The sequence below is a fragment of the Rhinopithecus bieti genome, unplaced genomic scaffold (genome assembly GCF_001698545.2).
Source record: "Rhinopithecus bieti isolate Rb0 unplaced genomic scaffold, ASM169854v2 scaffold_29830, whole genome shotgun sequence".
In the NCBI taxonomy this organism is placed as follows: Eukaryota; Metazoa; Chordata; class Mammalia; order Primates; family Cercopithecidae; genus Rhinopithecus; species Rhinopithecus bieti.
The window spans coordinates 269142-278957 of NW_016813163.1; the positions used below are offsets into that span (position 1 = coordinate 269142).

Below are 9816 nucleotides of genomic sequence, written 5' to 3' on the forward strand. Positions count from 1 at the left end.
TTCTTTTCTTTCTTTCTTTTCTTTCTTTCTTTCTTTTTTTTGAGACGGAGTCTCGCTCTGTCGCCCAGGCTGGAGTGCAGTGGCCGGATCTCGGCTCACTGCAAGCTCCGCCTCCCGGGTTCACGCCATTCTCCTGCCTCAGTCTCCCGAGTAGCTGGGACTACAGGCGCCCGCCACCTCGCCCGGCTAGTTTTTTGTATTTTTTTAGTAGAGACAGGGTTTCACCTTGTTAGCCAGGATGGTCTCGATCTCCTGACCTCGTGATCCGCCCTTCTCGGCCTCCCAAAGTGCTGGGATTACAGGCTTGAGCCACCGCGCCCGGCCTGATTGTTTCTTCTTTATAGTGTACTGAATATAAAGAGATGGCCACAGCCTTTAATGCTGTGGCTAAATCTGTGGTAACTGGTTAAATAATTAACCAGTAAGTATTGACAGCTGTTAGAAAAAAAAATATTGCCACATTGATTCCACAGTGCCCCTGGCGGTGTAGTCAGTGGAAGCAGCTGTAATCTATGGGGTCATCATTGGCAGGTGCCCGGCACAGGGCTTGTCACCGCTTGTGTATTACCTCTGGTCGCAAATGCAGATGTTATTGTCCCCATTTAATCGATGAAGACACGGAGCCTCAGGAGAGGTTAAGGAGACTGTGACACAGCTGTGCATGCTCAACTCTGTGACTCTGGACAGTCCCCTTAACCTCTCCTGCAGCTTTGTGTCCCCATCTATTAATGGCAGCCCAGGAAGCAGAAGGTCTGTTGCTTACCAGCCCACGTTCCTTCTGCTTCCCGGGCTGCCGTCTCTGACATATGATCGTGGTGACATGGTAACCACCCATTCTCCAAGTGCTTATCTTAAACTGAGATGTGAGGTTCTGGGAGATTAAATGACTTGGCCAAAGCCCAGGGCTCCTAGGTGGCAAAGCAGGCTGGGAGCTCCCATTTCCTGACCCAAAAAAGCCTTTCTTTCTTACTATACCAGGAATTTCGTGAGATTGATTTTTTCCTCCCCTAGAAAAATCTCCTGCATCTAAGTACAGTTTGGAGAGTCTCTTTGGAAACGTAAGGGTGTGTGAAGGAAGACTTTGGGAAGTTTGAGAGGAGATGGAGCTGGAAACCTTAGCAACTCCTGTGACTTCCAGCTCCGCACATGCGGGCCCAGGATGGTGCTCAGAGTCGCCTGTATTGGGGATCCCCAGCTTAGCATGAGTTAAGAGAAGTTCTCTGTACAGGCCAGGGGACTTTGTATTTAACAGCCACTTCTGTGTGCGCTGAGGCCATCTCTGTGGTCCCTGACTCTTCCCACAGCACCCCTGTTCAGGGCGAAACATCATAAAATTGTGATTTAACGTTCTTGCATGGTCAATGACATAATGCTTTTCTCTTAGTTGTGGTGGTGATCAAGGTTATGCCAAGCATTTTTTCTTTTCTGTCATAGCTGATATACCCTAGCAGTGTGGTTTCCTAGAAAGCTGAAGAAACAAGCCAATTCCTGTACCCCTCAAGCTTTTCCCTAGATAGAAACTGAACACATAACATTCTAGTCATTTTTCAATGATTCTCTGAATTGTACCTTAGAATTTAGAAAGGAATTTTCATGAATTCTCTTTAATGCCAGGTGAGATGGATATTCCTCCTCTGAACTGTATAGAAGAAAATGAGCCCAGAGAGGTTCTTTTCCTTGCCTAGTACGGCCCAGCGTTGGATGGTGACCTGTGACTCACACCTGAATGTTGGATTCCAGATACTCTGTCCTGGTCTTAAAGAGTCCCTGGGCCAGCCGTGTGGCAGATGTGTATGTAAGAGAACGGCATTAAATAAGCAGGCCAGACAGAGCTTGAAATGAGAGCATTGCTGCAGTTGAGGTTCTCAAAATAGGAAAAGCAGAGAGAAATTTTTCTCGACTTCCTCCAGAAAAACAGAAAGTCCTCTCATGCTGTGTATGTGTGTGTGTGTGTGTGTGTGTGTGTGTGTCACGATGGAGGGGGTGTTGTAGGGCTTTTAGTAAACTGGACCTGAATAGGTAATTACAAACAAACTCCAGTAGGAGAATACTTTCTGGGATTACCACTGGGATGTACAGAACTGAAGGGAACACATGAAGCAGAAGAAGTGTCACTCGAGTTGGGTGTGTCTGGTGGAGGGTGTGGGAGGGGAATGTGTCACAGTGACCTTGGGCTCCCCGTTCCCGGGCTTGGGGTGCCTCACTGGACACACCAAAAGTATTTTGAGTTTTAGATTTCTGCCTATCAGAATCAATTTTCCGGTTGACTTTTATTATAACTAAAGTTGAAATGATTTCTTTAGAAATGGTCCTGGCTCCAGGATGGCAAAATGGTTATAAAACATTCTGAATAAATCAGATCATAAGAGGTCACAGTTTAGGGGGAATGAATTTTGGTACCGTGTTAACAAGCAGTATATTAACAAGATGCCAGTTTTGGATGGAAACGAATAACCCTCAGTGCTTGCTGGGGCAGAAGGTACCAGGGCCCTCCTGCCAGGTCTGTGGCCATGGAGGCAGGCCTTGTATCTCCCTGGAAAGTAAAATTGCCTTCTCAGCTTCTCAAAGTCACACCTGACCAGCAGTCACACTGACAAGTTAATTGGTGAGATTTGAGCTTGATTGCTGCCTGCAAGAAGTAAGGATGATCCTAACTATGAATGTGCTCTGGCTGTTTCCTGATCAAACGCCTTGTTCTGTGACCTTCCTGTGTGAAGGTCTACCCAGGTCACAGTGTGAACAAGCCATGGTCCAGAGCAGTCCCTGGCCGGCATGAACTCCAAGTCAGGAGCCTGCAGTGGTGTAGTCCCTCTTGAGTGTCCTCAGGTAGGCTGTCTCTTACAGGGATGTGGCCAGGGACAGGGACAGACTCGAGTTGACAGCTTTAGTAGTTTTTCTAAGTTGCTTGTCTCTTTTGCCAACATTCCATTTTGGATTTTGCTTGTGATTGTTCTCATCTTATTTCATATGTGTGAGGGCCCCCTCCCTTTGTTGACCACATAGCGGAATGCCCAGTCCATGCATGTCACGTTTCCCTAGAATACTGCTTTCCACTTGGGCCCCCGACGGCGCTCACAGGGAACGAGTGGGAAACACAACAGATCTGACAGCCCACTCACTCATCAGTCAGACTTGTTTTATTTAGAGCCTTCCAGAATATGCCACTTACGATCTTACCCAGAGGTTATGTTGGAGATTTTGTTGTGTTCACAAAGACCAAGGTCAGAAGTACTTGGGAAAGACAGGGATTCCAGGAGCCAGAGACAGGACCGTCTTCCCTGCCTGGAGCCTGGGTCTGGTACAGGCCTCTCTTGTGGGAGAAGCTAAATGCAACCGTATCTTCCCAACCTGAGAGCTCACTGAGTAACATTTTTGTAATACATTGGTCATTTTCCCAGCGTTAAGTACCACGTCTCCGCGGTGTGTGCTTGGAACAGAGGTCTCTGGAGGAATCGTTGGGGTGTGCTCATGTGTGGGTGTTGTGCTTTCATCGCTGGGTGTTAACTTCGGGCCTTGGTTCCTTTAGCAGTGACATGGAGGGAGAGGGTAGATGAAGTTGGGTCCGTGAACTTGGAATTCTAAGGCCAGTCCTGCACAGGCAGGGCAGTAACACAGACCTGGTTGCCATGCCTCACAGAATTCAGTGGGAAAACATGCTCAGAGTTTGTGGGACACCAGTGTCCCCCTCTCCACCACTACAGTAAGATCAGGAGCCCATCTCCCACCTGAGTCTCAATTCCAGGACAGAGCAACAGGGATTCCCCCAAGCTGCAGGCAGGTGATGCTGCCCATATTTGCTGGCTGAGTGGGGCCAGGTATGGAGGGAGATGAGTGGGCACTCGATGAGGTGCTTGGGGATGGCGTGGAGATAGACATGGCATAGCTCCTGCCTCCTCCTCTTCCTCCAGGCTTTGGAGCTCTGTGAATCCATGCCTACCAGCTGTAATGTAATGGGGATCACCTGGGATGCTTGGGGGTGACCTAGGATGCTCAGGGACCACTCCCCACTAATCTGGAGTGAGCAGACAGTACCTGGGCATCTGTGCTGTTACGCTGATCTTCCCTAAAGGGGTCTTCTACTCTAAGGGCTTTCATTTGCGAGTTTTCATGTATTCACACCTGAGATAATTCATCGCAATTTTAAAAGTCCCGTTCCATTACTAGTGTTTATCGGTAGTTCTGATCTTTGGTCCTTACAGCGAGCTGACCGTCAGTGGAGACTTGTCTTATGCACAGAAATTTAACAAAATATAATGGAGAAATAGGAAGCAGTTCTGGGCACTCTAGCGCTTTAGAACATACCAGATATGGGAGCTCTAATCATTTCTCCCCACACCTTGTGTTTTCCACTTTGGAGATTCTAGCTTGGGGGATGGTGGGTTCCTGATAAAGGGTCAGCAGCGAAATCACATAGCAGTGTCCATATTATCACATAGCAGAGAATAATTTCTCTTGTTTTAGACACTTTTTACGGAGCCCTTATTTTTGCCCAGCAGAGCCATTATCTGGGTCACCAGCAAGGCACAGAGGGATGGAAAATGTTGGTAACTTTACAGAAGGCAGTAAATATATACTCTGCTCTGTCAGTTACAGTGTAACCCAAAAACCTTTGTAATGAGTTTTGTTATGTAACCAGACCCTCTAGTCCTCAGGACTGGAGTTCCTTATGCGGTCATAGTGTCCTGGTGATTGGTCAGGTTTGGAGTTCCTGGCTCCATTAGATCTTGACGGAGATTCTGATTAACCAAAATGATCGCATTACGTCCTTTATAACTCTAGAGCAGATTGCTAGGACGGTCCACATCCCTTAGAAGGCTGACACTGTGTATTAGTCTGTTTTCCCACTACAATAAACTACCAGAGACTGGGTAATTTATGCAGGAAAGAGATTTAGTTTACTCACAGTTCAGCATAGCTGGGAGGCCTCAGGAAACTTAATCATGGCAGAAGGTGAAGGGGAACCAAGGCACCTTCTTCACAGGGTGTCAAGAAGGAGAAATGTTGAGCAAAGGGGGAAGAGCTGCTTATAAAACCATCAGATCTTGTGAGAACTCAATGTCACCAAGACAGCATGGGGGAAACGCCCCCATGACTCAGTTACCTCACTGGTCTCTCCCTTAACACATGGGGATTATAGGGATTACCATTCAATTCAAGATAAGATTTGGGTGGGGACAGAAAGCCTAACCCTACCACCCCGTGAGGACCAATTCTGTCTGCTCATGTAGTTTGCTTGTGGTGTGGATGATATGTTAGTTGGGAAACCTGTGATTTTGACTATCTCAGGAATGGAAAACTTAAAGAGACATATATACAATACCTGAGTAACGTGATTGGTTAGGTCTTTTTGATGCAAAAATGTAACTAATAAAGCAGGAATTTCTTCTTCCCAAATTAGAGCCAAATTCCAAATGGATTGCATGGTAAAGGGCTCTGGATTTGGGTTCTAGGCCCCCTGGATTTGGGTCATTACTGAGTTATCCTCACAGTACCCTTCTCTCTCAATACCAAGTTCTGGCCAAGTAAATATCCTTTCCTCTGAGGAGCTTCCCTAGCTCCCTTGCCTTATCCTGGCTCCTTTTAGAGACATTTATATATGTGTATATATATGTGTCTGTGTGTGTATATATGTTGAAAATAAAAGGATGGAAAAATACCATGCAAATATTAATGAAAAGAAAGCAGAAATTGTTATATTAATATCAGATAAAGAACTTTTAAAAGTAGAGAGTTACCAGGGACATAAAAGAGTGTTCATCAAGAAGACATAGCATTCCTAAGTATGCATGCACCAAACAACAGAGCTGTGAAATAAGAAGTAAAAACTACTAGAAGTACAAGGAGAAACAGACATACCCATGATTATACTTGAAGATCTCCATACCCTTCTCAACAGTTGATAGAACAACCACACATAAAGTACACAGAAAGTCAGCAAGGCTATAGGAACACTCACCACTATCAATTAATATTATCTAATTGACATTTGTAACACTCCACCCAACAGTAGCAGAGTACACATTCTTTTCAGGCACCCACAGAGCATTTGCCATGTTAGGGCATGTCCTGGGCCAAAAAACAAACGGTAACAAATTTCAAAGCGTTGAAATCATACACAGTGTCTTCTCTATCTTGTAATAGAATTTCTTCTTTTTGCTTTAAAACGAGAGTCTCAAATGGTCACACATATTGTATGATTCCATTTGTATAACATTCTCAAAATGAGAAAATTACAGAGATGGAGAGCAGATTAGTGTTTACGAGGGGTTGGTGATAGTTGTCGGAAAGGGAGGTGGGTGTGACTGCACAAGGGATAATGTCAGAGAGATTTCTGTGATGATGAAATAGTCTTGATTGACGTGGTGGTTATAGGAGTTTACACATATGATGAAATGACAGAACCACATATACTCATTATACTAATGTCAGTCTCCTGATTTCAATATTTTACTGTAGTTATGTAGAATGTAACCATTAGGAGGAACAAGGTGAAGAGCACAAGGGACCACTTTGCACTGCCTTTGGAATTTCCTGTGAACCTATACTTATTTCAAAATTAAAAGTTTAAACTTTTTAAAAAGAAAAGTTTCCTCTTTTTATAGTAGTCTGTAGTTTGGGATCTAAGAAGTATGCAAGCTTACGTAGCAGTAGATGAATAAGTCGTAAAAGGAAGATAGAAATAGGAGAGGGGCCAGGGAGAATTGGGCACCATTCAAGATTGCTGAAAATGTTTTTCTTACCAAGAAATTTCCCTGTTCCCTACTTTGGAACAATATAGTCTAACTATATTTTTTTGTTGTTGTTTTGATATACAATTATAATTCACAATAATTTACCTGTAATTAATATTGATCAGATTTTAAAAATGGCACTGACCACAAGAATACTACAATTAAAGCCCCATGACAACATACTCACCCACCCCAGATCAGTGTGGAGTGCAGAATTTAAGCATTTGATAGGTAATGACTTTATCTCGACTCTGAAGTCTAAGAAACAAGTTTGAAAACAGTAGAAGGCTCTGCAAATCATGGCAGCTACTGCAAATGAAATATCAATTTTCATGAATCTAGACACACAAGCACTAACCCTGGGGTCAAGAGACCCAGGAAGAGGTCTCAGCGTGTCTTTGATCACCTATGACATCTTGAGCAGGTCGTCACTTCCCCTTGGGACTGTTGTAGAAGCAAAATAGGATACTGCTGTGTTGACCTCTTAGTAAATTCGGCGTGCTCTGTACAGGGAAGGGCCATCACTCACTCATCTTTTCAGCTGTACCCAGTGGCCACTGTCTGAAATGTCATCTTTTAATAGAAACCATAGCTCTTAGTATGAGTTCACACACTCCATCTCTCTGAGGCTTCCACCTTTCCCAAAATAGGCATTATTTTTGTCAGAGCCCAAATGAGCTGACTCTTTATTTCAGTTCCCCAGCTCTGGGTGATATAGTCGGATGGAGTAGAGTGCCAGGCCTAGGGGCATAGTCATGCTGACTGGCGTTTTGGGGAGGTTCAGCAAGTGCTAGCTAATGAAATACTCTTATCCCTTTCTGCTTGGCCTGTATGCTTTCTTTTTAAAATTCCTTTTGTGATACTTGATAGGTACAAAATATGTAGGTGTCATTTATGTACCTATGGGGCATAATAATAAACAAATGCCCGGGAACCTACCTCCCAACTTAAAAACTAGAATATTCTCAATACTGTGAAAACAATAATGTTCTCTACCTCCTCTTTTCCCATTGCCTTTTCCCCCAGAGGTTATTTTAGAACACTTTTAGATTTACAGAAGGCTTATGAAGATAGCATAAAGAGTTCTCATATATTTAGCCTCTAGTTTCCCTTATGATGAACTAAAATTGGTCCATTATTAAGTAAGGTCCACACTTTATTTGGATTTAAAACTTTTTTAACCTAATGTTCATTTTCTGTCCCAGGATCCCATCCAAGATGCCACACTACACACTAGTTAGTTGTCATGTCTCTTTGAGCTCTTCTTGGCTGTGACAGTTTCTCAGACTTTCCTTGTTTTGTTGATCTTGACAGTTTTGAGGAGTCAGGTATTTTTTACAAAGTCCCCCAATTGAGAGTTCTCTGATGATTTTCTCATGAGGGTTTTGGGAGGAAGACCACAGAGGCAACATGTCCTACTCATCTCATCACATGAAGAGTCCATGCTGTCAGAATTCTTCACTCCCTACTGACTCCCTCTCCCGCTTTTCCTATGTACTCTTTGGAAGGACGTCTCTGGGTACACCCCATACTTAAGGGAGGGGAGCTTACTGCTTCATTTCCTTGAAGACTGAGTGTCTCCATAAGTTATTTAGAGTTATTCTTCCAACAAGATCTGTCTCTTTTTCATTTATTTACTGGTCATTCATTCTGTTGCTTTTGTTCTTTTCTTTTAGTTGATACATTTTGTTTTCTTCACTGGATCTGTTTACCAGATCATTTTAATTGTACCTATTAATAGGTAAAGAGTAGCATTTTGATAGCTGTATGTAATGTGTAATGATCAAATTAGGGTACGTAGCATATTCATTACCTCAGACATTTATCTTCTGCATTGGGAACATTCAAAATCCTCTCTTCTAGTTATTTTAAAGTCACCCTACAGTGCTATCAAACACTAGAACTTATTCCTCCTATCTAGCTGTAATTTTGAATCCAGCCAACCTTTTCCTATTCCTCCTCCCCACCCTTCCCCATCTCTAGTAGCCACTATTCTACTCTCTACTTTTATGCATCAGCTTTTTTAGCTCCCACATGAGTGAGAACTCTGGTATTTATCTTTCTTTGCCTGACTTATTTCACTTAGTGACAGAATTTTATTTTATTTTTTCTGGCTGTATAGTATTCCACTGTGTATATGTACCACATTTTCTTTATCCATTAATTTGTTAATGGACACTTAAGTTGATTACATATCTTTGCTATTGTGAATAGTGCTGCAGTTAACATGGGAGTGCAGCTATCACTTCGATATACTGATTTCCTTTTCTGTGGGTAAATATGCAGCAGTGGGTTTGCTAGATCATTTGCACCAATGATAAATTAGTGTTCCTCTTTCTTTGTATCCTTGCCAGGAATTTGTTTTTTTTGTTTTTTGTTTTTGTTTTTGTTTGGTCTGATATTACCATTCTCACTGGGCTGAGGTGATACCTTATTGTGGCTTTGATTTGCATTTCTCTGATGATTAGTGATATTGAGCATTTTTTGCTATACTTATTGGCCATTTGTATATTTTCTTTTGAGAAATGTTTATTCAGATCCTTTGATCATTTTAAAACCAGGTTTTGGGTTTTCCTTTTGTTTTGCTGTTGAGTTTTGAATTCCTTGAATATTTTGGATAATAGTCCCTTATTGGATGAATAGTTTGCAAATACTTTCCCCTATTCCAGTGTCTCTTCATTTGATTATTTCCTTTGCTGTGCAGACGGTTTTTAGTTTGATATAGTCCCATTTGTCTATGTTGGCTTTTGTTGCCTCTGCTATTGAAGTCTTAACTATAAAATGAAAAGATATCCCATATTCATGGATTTGAAGAACTATAATATTGTTAAAATGACTATACTACCTAAAGTGATCTATACCTTCAGTGCAATCCCTATCAAAATACAATGACATTTTTCACAGAAATGGAAAAGACAGTCCTAAGATTTGCAGGAAACCACAAAAGAACCCTGAATAGCCAAAGCAATATTGAGCAAAAAGAACAAAGCTGGAGGCACATGGTACTTCTTGGCTGCAAAATACGCTACAAAGCTACCAAATAAGCATGATATCGTTTTTTTTTTTTTTTTTTTTTTTTTTTTTT

The 9816-nt window shown here is 42.5% G+C and overlaps 1 protein-coding gene across 3 annotated transcripts in view; it reads left to right on the forward strand.

The window, feature by feature from the left end:
- The window catches only part of NCK2 (NCK adaptor protein 2), a 77643-nt gene that overhangs the window by 4027 nt on the left and 63800 nt on the right, over positions 1-9816 (forward strand). The gene's annotated exons all lie outside the window — the stretch shown is intronic.